Source organism: Curcuma longa, unplaced genomic scaffold, assembly GCF_044706935.1.
Source record: "Curcuma longa cultivar G26 ecotype Majalengka, Jawa Barat unplaced genomic scaffold, ITB_CL_G26_1.1 contig_1150, whole genome shotgun sequence".
Classification (NCBI taxonomy): domain Eukaryota; kingdom Viridiplantae; phylum Streptophyta; class Magnoliopsida; order Zingiberales; family Zingiberaceae; genus Curcuma; species Curcuma longa.
Window position 1 is genome coordinate 1 of NW_027428888.1, and position 12,012 is coordinate 12,012.

The 12,012-nt window shown below is 42.0% G+C and overlaps 1 pseudogene; it reads left to right on the top strand.

The window, feature by feature from the left end:
* Nucleotides 1-4,304: 4,304 nt before the first annotated feature.
* LOC141815849 (disease resistance protein RPM1-like) lies at nucleotides 4,305-11,806 on the top strand (annotated as a pseudogene).
* Nucleotides 11,807-12,012: the final 206 nt, after the last annotated feature.

Genomic DNA, 12,012 nt, shown 5'->3' on the forward strand with positions numbered 1-12,012 from the left:
TTTTGCTTCCGCTAATCTCTGTGCAGAGAAAGATCAAGAAAAATCGAGAAACGCTATTCACCCCCCTCTAGCGAACCAACCGATCCTAACACGTACCTTATGATGTCGCGGTTGTCGACTCGTTCTCCTATTGAGTGCAGGCCGTTGAGGATGTCTTTGATTCTTGCATGTAGACCGCTTGCCGACTCTCCTTCTAGCATTTTTATGTTATATAATTTATTTATCAATAAATCACGCTTGCTTATCTTGGTGTCGGAGGTGCCTTCATGAAGTTCGATTAGCTTGTTCCACAGTTCTTTGGCACTGCTGATTGGGCCGACTCGGTTCAGTTCCTCTTTGGTTAGTCCGCATTGGAGCGTCTAGGTGGCTTTTGTGTCTGCCTCAATTTTCTTCATAGTGGCGGTATCCCAGAGCTCGCAGGAGAGTGGTTTTCCATCATTGCCAGTTGGGATTGTGAATCCCGTCTGGATGATGATCCACATCTCTACTTGTGTTTTCAGGTGACATTCCATCCTGGTTTTCCAGTATGGAAAGTCGTCACCGGAAAACAACGGTGGTCATGCGGTGCTCGAGCCTTCTTGTTGGGCCATTGATATTTGCACACAAGAAAACAAAAGAAAGAAAATTCCAAGACTTGGTCTTGGATTAGTAGTGCGGGAGAAGAATAAAAGGATAAGCGAAAAAAAATATGAAAAAACGTCTTGAATCAGTGGTTGCACTGTTTTCAAGAACCCCCGCTCTGATACCAATTGTAGGATCGAAAACACGCTAGAGGGGGGGTGAATAGCGTGTTTGCACGCTTTTCGATTTTTCATAAAACTCGAGTGCGGAAGCGGAAGCGGAAAAACAACAAAGCAAGAATAGAAACTAAGTACAGAAAAGAAATGACTCGTTTTGTTTTTACTTGGTTCACAGCGCAACGCTGCTACTCCAAGGCCCACGGTCCTTGACCGTTTACGTTGGGCAATCCACTAACTCACTTGCCCCTGTCCGGCAGCAAGTGTATCGAAAGTTCGAGTACAAAACCGATTACAATAATGATATAACTTGAAGTACAAAATAAATCTTTTGTTACCAAACTTTCGCTCCCCGGAATTTGAATTCGGCGTCTCGGTGTCAAGAACAGTTGCTTGAGGCAGGCACAGCACCGATGTCGAAGTTGGAAGGCTCGGGAGTCGCGGGAACGGAGTTCGGAAGCGTTGGAATTGAATTGCTCGGCTGCTGCTCGCGGAGGGCTTATATAGCCGGCCTGGGTCGACTCAGATCGCAATCTGGGTCGACTCCAGCTGATGTGGCAGATAAAACTTTATCAGCTTCGTCGCTTATCCCTCCTGAGTCGACTCAGATCCCGTTCTGGGTCGACTCCAGTCGCGGTGGCGGCAGCGGCGATAACTTTTTGACCTGAGTCGACTCAGAAGCTTCCTGGGTCGACTCCAGGCTGATCTGGCGGAGACCTTGACGCGCTGACTTCCGGAATCGTGCTGATTCGGCTGGAGTCGACTCCAGAGTCCATCTGGGTCGACTCCAGACCCGAAAAACCATGTTTTTTGTCCGGAGTTAGCTTTCGTCGGGCTTTTCCTTCCTGCACAACAAGTTAGCTAAAATATAACATGTAAAGGAGTAAGTCGGTTCACCGAACCAACTTCGAGTCTTAACTTCGGATCTCCGGTGAGACCCTGGGTTAGACCGGCGCCTACTGTTCCTCGTAGGAACGCGTCCTCACCCACTCCCCTCGGGAGAATTTACCTGATGCCAACCAAGTCCTCCTGACTTGTTGGACTTTTGCTCGGCTCTGTCGTTGCCCCCCAGGACTTGAACGCAACTGATCCTCCTGATCAGTCCATTCTTCTACTGCAACTTGGTCCTCCTGACCAAGTCCAGTTCTTCTGCAACTTGGTCCTCCTGACCAAGTCCAGTCTTCTGCCTGGTGCACTTTGACTCTGCCAAGTCTTCATGCCTAGCCACACTAGGACTTAACCTGTTTTCTGCACACTCAATTCAGCCTGGTTAACCAAACCACATACTTAACTTGATCCTAGTTCCATAATCAAAACTCAGGTTTGATCTGCTAGTGCTTCCTGCACTAACATACGAGACCCTATGTATCATGTGCTCTGAGTGTTACGACCAGATACCAATCAGATCTTGGAATGGATCGTAGGTCGGCTGTCAAGACGATCCTTAAAGTACTTGTGAAGAAATAAGGATTTATTCTTGTTACATGGAGAAGGTGATATGGTAACCACACACGGGTATTCTGATGCTAGCTACCAGACAGACAAAGATGACTCCAAGTCATAGTCTAGGTACATATTCACTTTAAATGGTGGTGCAATAGTTGAAAGTGTTTCAAATAAGACACCATTGTAGCTTGTGAAGTACAAACGAAGCAGTTTGGATCAAGAAGATCATTATTGAACTTAGAATGGCTCTAACCATTGTCAAAGCATTACTTGTTTACTGCAACAACAATAAAACAATCGCGCAAGCGATGGAACCTAGGTCTCACCATCGATCCAAATATGTGCTTTGGCAAAATCAATAGATCAAAAGATCATCAGTAGAAGAGAAATACAAATCGAGAAGAATCTCACTGAATAGAACCTTGTGGATCCTTTAACCTCTACCGCAAAATAATTTTAAGGAACAACTAGAGGCGTGTGGTATTGGATACCATAGCGATTGACCTTAGGTCAAGTGAGAGTCTGTTTTATTTGAAAGGTGTCCTAAGGCAATCGTCTTACAATTACACTATTTATTGGATAAATAGAAATTCACTATTTGAGTGCACATTCTCCATGTGTTTGATTGAATCTTATACTCATTTATTGAATATCAGTAATATGATTCATAGCATGAGAGAATTTGTGATTGGATCACAACTAGTGGGCATATCTACATGTGCAATTATGAATGTATTAAAACTATCCCTAGTCGAGGAATTGATGAGTATGGACGTCATCGATTCTGTCGAGACTAACACGTTTAAACTTCTTGATTGGCCAAGAAGTTGATCTCACTGGCTGGAGATATTGGATGTTAAGAGTTAAATGTGGATGCTAGTTAAAGGTAACTAGTTCATCAGAGTGACCTGCCTTGAGACTTCAGATGGTTCTATACATATGTCAATGAAGATCTCATTGCAGATTAAGTGTGAATTTTCTTAGAATTGTGGTATTCAAGTCACTTTGGTCATGGAGGCTTATACTTTGACATCTTAAGCAGACATCTCCGATAAGGTGTGGACCCGGGATGATTGGGTATAAGTCAAAATGCTCGAAGGTGTTTAAATAGCCCACAAAGGATTCACCTCTCTATGTAAAAAGAGACGTATACCCTGCGATCGCTTATTAGGATTGTTACTAAAAATATTTGGCCAAAATATTACATGGCAAGAGTATGATACTTTTGGACACATGTACAAGTAACATGAATCCACAGGACAAGAAAGTAGCTTGGGCTAGGTGTGATGTAGTCAGCCTAGTGGGGACTAACATATATAGACCATGTCTTAAATGAAGAGGGTATAAGATGGTGAAAGGAACGAGGCATGTCCTATTGAAGCTGCTGAAAGGTTTAGAAGTATTCTGGAATCAATCATTGATTTTTTGATTAATTGAAAATCATGATGTACTACTAGGTACCATATATGATCGTTCCGCAATTAATATTAATTACGGACAGCCAACATAACCAGGAACCTATTGGATCATACACACTATAAGTTCTCCGAAGGACTTAAAATAAGTTTAAGAATTTGATTATCAGAACGAGAGAAATAAAGTCTGGTTGAACCAAACAAAAGAAAAATGATGGAATTCATCTTATGAAGATGAAATGAATGAAATTAATTTCGTTCAAATCAGAGGTAGTTTGATTATTGAACCAAACGATTTAGTTTTGAATTAAATTGAACCAACTTGATTTGGTTTATGATGGAAAAGGTTTTGGCAAAATTGAAGAGATGAGAAGCTTCATCTTATAAAGACGAAACGAACAAAACTGGTTTTAGTCAAATTAGAGTTCATTTGGTTAGTAAACCAAGCGATTTAGTTTTGAACCCGATTAGCTACAGTCTAGAAATTTGGTTCGCTACAGTACCAGTCTGAACCAACGTTGGTTCAGCTCAAACCTAAATCTGATCGATCCCAAGTTTAAAAGCTCCTGTAGCTTCTCAATCGCGGGCACTGTTCATCATCTTCTCCCGAGAGCAATGCCATCAGCCGATCCCCGTCCGCATAAACATCGTCGATCTCGTGGAGAGGGTGAGAGTGCAAATCCTAGCTGGTGTGTGGAAGAGCTCGATGGAAACCCTAGAAGTCCTCTTATCCGTCGTCACAACTTCTTACGCCACATGCACTTCGCCGTCGTTGAACGCTGGTCTTTCTTCGCCTGAGGACAGCAACCCTGTTGGTGTCTCTGCTCGTGCGCCCGCCAGAGAAGCAAGGATGCCAAAAACTCATAGATCACTGCCTCCTTTTCTCTCTTGGGTGCGCCCTATTTCTTCCCGAGCACAGCTGGCCATCACTTGTCGCCTCCCTTTTTCGCCGGTGATTGGGAACCCCAGTCATCCCTGTTTCAGTCGAGTACCACCGACTTCTCGCTATCGCGGTTGCATGTTGAAACCCTAGCTGCTGCCACTAGGTGTCGTCCTCGGATTGTCTTGTGTTTTAGCCGCATAAGAGAAGAGGGAGCGGCTGCCAAAGTGTTTCAGTGCTGGTATATTATCGGAGTACTGGAGTCGGCTTGTGAAGCCGCTGGAGCACGTAGTCCAAGGCTAACGACTTGTGAAGTTGTCGTTGCCAGAGCATGCTGTCCATGGCTGATAACTTGTGAAATGGATGTCAGAGATTGCTGTTTGAGGGTCGATGACTTGTGAAGTCATTGTCAAAACTTTGGAGTCACTACAGGGTTGTTGCCATTCATCCCTCGTAATTTGATGACCGTCTATAATCTTCTTAGAAGCTTACGAAGCTTCCGGAGATCGTTCCATCAATGTTAGAAAGGTTTCGACTATTTGCCCCTTAATCGGTGGTCAAACGTTAACTACCGAAAACTACAATAGGAATACAATTTTCGGTGATAGCTAGAAAACTCCAGAAAATGATCGCGATAAACATTGTTGTGTGTTTTCGAAATTAAGTTTTCTCTCGATTCAATCATTGTCGATCATTGGCTAGTATCGAAGACGGTGATGTGACTCATGACTTAGGAAGTCGTCCAGACGAGAGCTTAGCTTGGATCACTAGTAAAGACGGAACTTCGACAAGGGTCACTCGATTAATGCCAACACCGCTCAACATTATCTACAAGGTATGCGCAGAATTATTTTACTATTCTAAAAATTTTAATTTTCAATCATGTCTTGTACACTGTTATATCTTGTATTTGCATATGTGTGTTATAATAATTAATTTTAATTATTTATTTATTTCTGCTGCGCACGTTTTTAAAATGTGTAAATACGAGCATTGTACCAGGACGATCCCAACAATAGTTTTAATTAGTTCTACTTAGCTAAGCAGACCAAGCAAGGTACTCCTTATCCCACTTGACTACCTAGACCAAACTTCCCTAACGTACTATGATCTCACCCTACCCTGGTACTATGTTGACAAAGGTCAACCAATCATTTATCTTTAACTAACCTTTCTAGCTTAAGAAATAAGTAAACATGATGACATGACATGTTTGTGCAAACAAAAATTAAAACAGATGCATGTACATGGTAGTTATGCACGAGTCAAATAAATCAAGTAATTTTTTAATTTCTAATAATATATCAAATCGAGAATTTGATACATTTCGTGTGGATCCACGAATGTGTCAATTCACTTTGACATATTTTGAATTTTATTTCATTGGGTAATATTTTAATTTAGTTTCATAATTATAACTATTTCATTATAATTAGATTGATGGCTTTCCAATAGTTTCCCTGTTCACACGAGCTTGACTCCGTTCACATTCAGCAACACCGTAGGATGAAGAAGATGGAGAATTAGATTATTCCTTGTGGTGCACGTTCAACCTCCTTATATAGAGTCTTCCGAACATCTGGATCCTTATCCGAGCACTTGGATAAGATCCGATCCGATTCGATCTCCTCGGACTCTATCCGAGCTGATTCTTCTTGATCCATGCGCCTGAAACACTCAGGGGTGCTTGGACTGTCCAGCCATCTGGAATGATATCTGAGCGCTCGGATCTAGTCAACTCAGGTTTGACTTGAGTTGATTCCGGACTTGGTTCGGCTGCTTCTGTGTGTTCCTCTTATGTTTCCTTTGTCTTGCTTCCATCTCCTGGTTCCTGTAAGATAAGCATGCAAATACATAAATAACCTAAGCCTACCTGTAGTCTGTTTGACCTACTAGGCTTACCTAAGCCTTACCCTGTAGGTCTAACCTATTAGCTTACTCGTGCCTAACTCCCCGTTAAGACTAGTCACTTCCATAAATAGACTTCCTGTTAGGATCGGTTGGTTCGCTAGAGGGGGGGTGAATAGCGTTTCTCGACTTTTCTTGTTCTTTCTCTGCACAGAGATTAGCGGAAGCAAAAATATAAAAGAGAAAGAAAGAGATCAACGCTAACCCGGTTTGTTTACTTGGTCTCTACCTCCGCAGAGGTGACTAATCTAAGGATCCACACGCACGCACACACCCGATGCACTATGAATCTTCTCCTTCTCGAAAACCTCGAAGGCGGAGAAACCTTTACAACGCTTTAGATCTCCTCAAATATGATATGAAATACTGTTTAGGAGGAGAGGAAGAAAGCAGAGAATGGAGAACAAACAAGTTCTCAGAAGAAGCACAAAGCAATAAAAGAATAGCGAAAAAGATGAGTTGTTCTCGTGCAGGCTTCTTTTATAATCTCTGCAACATCAGTCGACTGCTGGCAGGGCCAATCGACTGATGCCTTCAATCGGCAATAAAATCTCGCATTAAAGCGCATTAAATGCTTGCCAATTTTCTGCAACGTTCAAATAACAGTCGACTGTTCCAAGACCAGTCGACTGGAAACAGTCGACTCACCATAACACCAGTCGACTGACCAGTCGACTCCTGTCTTCCTCTGGCTCGACTGATCTTTCTGTGTGCGTCTGATTTATGAGCAGTCGACTGCTGGCAGGGCCAGTCGACTGGTGAAGCTGAAAAATCTCATTTCAGCTTCTCTTGACCTAGACCTCGGCCTTCAAACACCTCCCACAGCCTCATGCCTCCCTGCACTAGCCTGAGATGCTTCCATCAGCTTTGTCATGTCAAGTCTTTGCCAAGACCACCCTTGGACTTTTCCTTGCCAAGACCACCCTTGGACTTTTCCTTTGCCAAGACCACCCTTGGACTTTTCCTTTGCCAAGACCACCCTGGACTTTTCCTTTGCCAAGACTACGCTTGGACTTTCCTGCAAACTTGCATCACACATGTTAGATCACAAGTATTGCCTAACTTCAAACATAGTTTAGCCAAACATTGAAACTCAATGCACTTGGGGCAAATATTGCACCAACACTTCCCACCTACCAAACATCCAGTTTGGACTTTCCTTTGCCTAACCTCCAATTAAGACTAATCACTTTCCTAGGTAGACTTCTCTGTAGGATCGTGGATGCGCGCTAGAGGGGATGAATAGTGCGGTCATTGTATTTTTCTTTCATTCATTCTATCAGAGACACTAAGCAGCAGAATTAGAAAAGGATGCAAGGACATGCGGAGTTTACTTGGTTCCTAACCCCCCAGGGTTAGTATGTCCAAGGCCTATGTATGGGAGACACCCGTTTACTAGTGGTCTCCTTTCCGAACGTTCGTCCGAAGGCAGAGAAACCCGTCTTACAATCCAATAAAGAATAACAATAAATTAAAACAAAGTAAGACAAGCAAGGAAAAACCAAACAAGTGTAGATCCGATCTGGAAGTCCTGAGTGTCGAGCACTCCTTCTGGAATTTCTTCGATTGCATAACCCTGGCCCTGTTCGCGTTCAAAATCACCACTAGATAGAGAGGATGACTTGTAGTTGTTGTGTTCTGGTTGTGCACGTTCATCCTCCTGATATAGTCACTTCCAGGCGATTGGAAACCCTATCCGATCGATTGGATATGATCTGATTCGATCCGATCTAGGCTGAGTCTTCCTAATCGAGTCGCTTGGATTCCGCCTTCGAGTCGCTTGGATTGTCCGGTCGACTAGATCTGATAGAGTCGCTCGGATCCAATTGACTCAGGTTTGACCTGAGTTGACTCCGGGCTTGGTTTAGCTGACTTTGTTTGTTTCACTTATGCTTTCTCCATCTTGCTTCCAACTCCTGGTTCCTGCAAGATAAGCATACAAAAAAACAACCTAAACCTTACCCTGTGGGTTTAACTTCGGATTTCTATCGAAATCCTAGGTTAGTCTAACGCCTACTGTTCCTACACTAGGAACACGCCCTTACCCACTCCATTCAGGAGAAGTTTTGCTAATAAGTCCTTCAGACTTGTTGGACTTCTCGCTTAGCCATGGTCCTTAGCCTCCAAGATTTGCTGCTAGGCTACCGGTCCACCTGACCGCCTAGACTTTCACCAAGCCTCCAGCCCTTTTGACCCTACTCACTTGTATTTTTGCCATGCTTCCCAATCCTCCTGACATTGCCTGGACTTGCATTTGGTGCACTTGACTTTGCTAAGACTTCTGTCTGATCCTCTAAACCAGAACTTGCTTTTGCCTAGCCTACAACTAGGACTTTCCTTTGCCTAGCCTACAACTAGGATTTTCCCTACCTAGCTTTACTCACCAGGACTTCCTTATCCAATCTTCTAGATTAGGACTTCTACTGCCTAGTTTAATCGACTAGGACTTCTTGCTAGTCATCTAGTCAAACTGACCTGACTAGACTTCACTCACATGCAAACATCAGGTTCTGGTTGGATCAACCCTTGGTCAAACTGATCAGACCTACGTGTATTGTCAAATATCAAAACTCTAGGGGCAGACCTAGTGCACCTTGCACTAACATTCTCACCTGTCAAATATCCAATTTGAACTTTTCCTTGTCTAACCTCTAGTTAGGACTAGTCACTTCCCTAGGTAGACTTCTCACCTGGTAAATATCCAGTTTGGACTTTCCCTTACCTAATCTCTAGTTAGGACTTTCTCTATCTAATCCTCCAGATCAGGACTTCTCCTAGCCTTCAACTAGGACTATCTAGCCTCTAATTAGGACTTCTCTCTTGCTTGGTCTAACCGACTAGGACTTCTCGCTAGTCTTCTAGTCAAACTAACCTGACTAGACTTCACTCACATCCAAATATTAAGTCCGGTTTGGATCAACCCTTGGTTAAACAGACCAGACCTAGGTGTATTGTCAAACATCAAAACTCTAGGGTTAGACCTAGTGCTCCTACACTAACACTATGAAGTCGTGCTCCTCCAACAACAAACTATTTTGTGATCTAATTATTAGTATCATTTTATTTTCATAATTATTGTCTCTTCACACCTTAAATTCTAAGGGATGATAAGTTTGTTACCCTACCCTACCTTTTATAAAGAGACGAATCTCTATCTCTGAATAGTTATTCGAAGAGAGAGATTATTAAAGAATTATCCAACTAAAGTGATCAACGATCACAGACCTTGGACTAATAGCCTAAGGCTATGAAGCAAGTAAAAATAAATGTATCTTCTTTAATTTTTTACATTTTCGTTGCCCTTAAAAAGAAAATAAAAATTTTAAACAGGAAAGTGATGCATGCTATTCACCCCCTCCTCTCGTGCTTCTCTTGATCTTACACTATGAAAATGAAGAAATTAAAGAACAAACCATAGGGATCAATGTAGTGTGCTACATCCTTTCCCTTCCTACATTTGATGACACATGAAAATGCACTAACATCTTTCACACATATGCAAAATGCAAGAGTAAGTCTTGTAAAAGCATTTAGACTTGTGTAATGATCTTAGTCGTGCTTTTGTTGATAGCAACAATGGAAGCAGACTAATTGTACAACTGAAATACATGAAGTAGCAAGGATGGCAAACGACGAACATATCATGGAGCTGCAACAACTTGATGAAAAAGATGCATGGACTTTGTTTTGCAAGAAGGCATTCCAAAGAGGGAACAGTAAAGATTGTCCAAAAGAGCTAGAGGATTACACTGGTAGAATTTTGAACAAGTGTGGAGGCTCACCGTTAGCTATTGTAGCAATTGGCAGTTTATTGTCTTTCAAGGAAAAGAGTGAAGCTGAATGGAAGAAAGCCCATGATCTCCTTCATTGGGAGTTTGAAAACAACCCTGCGCTAGATAAAGTGAAGAAAATTCTCAACCTGAGCTTCAATGATTTGCCTTACTATCTAAAGAATTGTTTTGTATATTGTAGTATCTTCCCTGAAGATTATGAAATAAAAAGGAAGAAACTAATCCGATTATGGGTAGCTGAAGGATTCGTGACGGCAAGAAGCAGTAACAGATCAATGGAAGAGGAGGCTGATGACTATCTTGCTGAACTTGTGGATCGGTCCATGCTTCAGGTGGTGCACAGAAATGATTTTGGGAGGCTGAAGGCTATCAGAATGCATGACGTTGTAAGAGAGGTAACACTAGCAATATCTAGAAAGGCAAAATTTAGCATGAATATTCTTGATGGTTCACAATCAGTTTTGGACCATCAAACTCGTCAGCCTTCCATCCAAACAAATGATGATGAATCCCTTGATTTAAATACGAGCCTGAGGCTTTCACGACTTCACTCTCTGGTTATTTTTAGTACTTTCAAATTATAGTCCAGGTTCCCTAAGAGCAGTCTTGATCAGTTTCAAAATGTTAAGGGTGTTGGAGCTGCGAAGAATAGCTGGAATCTCCAAATTACCAAATGAAGTTTCAGCCTTGTTTAACCTTCACTATTTGGGTTTGGAATACAAATGTGAAACAACTTCCCAACAATATCCAAAAGCTCCAGAGTTTGCAAACACTTGACCTCCGTTATTCCAACATAAGGAAGCTCCCACGTGGTGTCACACAATTGAAGCAACTTCGTCACCTATTTGTGACTTGGATTGAGATTGAATTTGGGGGATCAACTGTAGTTGGCTGTGTTCCAACTCTTGAAGGATCATGGCAGTGGAAGAACCTACAAACTCTGCAAGAAGTTGGAGCAAACGAGAAGTTTGTACACCGATTGGGAGACATGAAAGAGCTCCGAACATTAGGAGTTGTGGATTGGAAACAAGCCTATTTTCCTCAGCTTTGCACCTCATTGTCTAAGATGAGGAACCTCGTCAGCTTAAGTTTAATCATGTATGAAGTGAAGAACAGCTCAACTTTGAAATGTTAAATTCTCCACCTCCTCCACTTCAGAAGTTGGCTTTGAGGGTAGATTATTTGAAGGGAAAATGCCTACATTTATTTGTTTTGTGCAGAACTAACACATGTGAGACTGTGGAGGTCACAGCTAATAGAAGATCCACTTCCTTCACTCGGACAACTGCATAAACTAGTGAAGTTAGAATTGAAGGATGATGCATATGAAGGGCAAAAACTGCACTTTAGAACAGGTTGGTTCCTTAATCTCAAAAGGCTTTACTTGAAAGGATTGAAGAATTTAAATAACATTGTGATAGAGGAAGGTGCCATGGCAAATTTATATGAACTACATATGTGGGGCATTCCAGAATTAAAGATGGTCCCTTGTGGCATAGAATTTCTCACACATCTCCAAAAGCTCGTTCTATATGGCAATGCCTGAGGAGCTAATGGGAAAATTAAGAGGACGAAGATAATCAAGAACGACAAAGGATTAGGCATATTCCAATTGTTAAGATTTACTAAGTATGAAATTAAAATACCTTTTGATGTTTGGTTGTTTATGCATGAAATTAAGAGAGTGAGCAAGAAAATATTTATGAAGTTATTGTACCGTGTATATATTTTGTAACATTATAAGGCAATAATTGAATTACTTGTTCATGGTTTTACTTGAAAGGCAATTGCTTCACCTATTTATTTGTTCTGGAGAGGCTGACAGGGAAGTAATC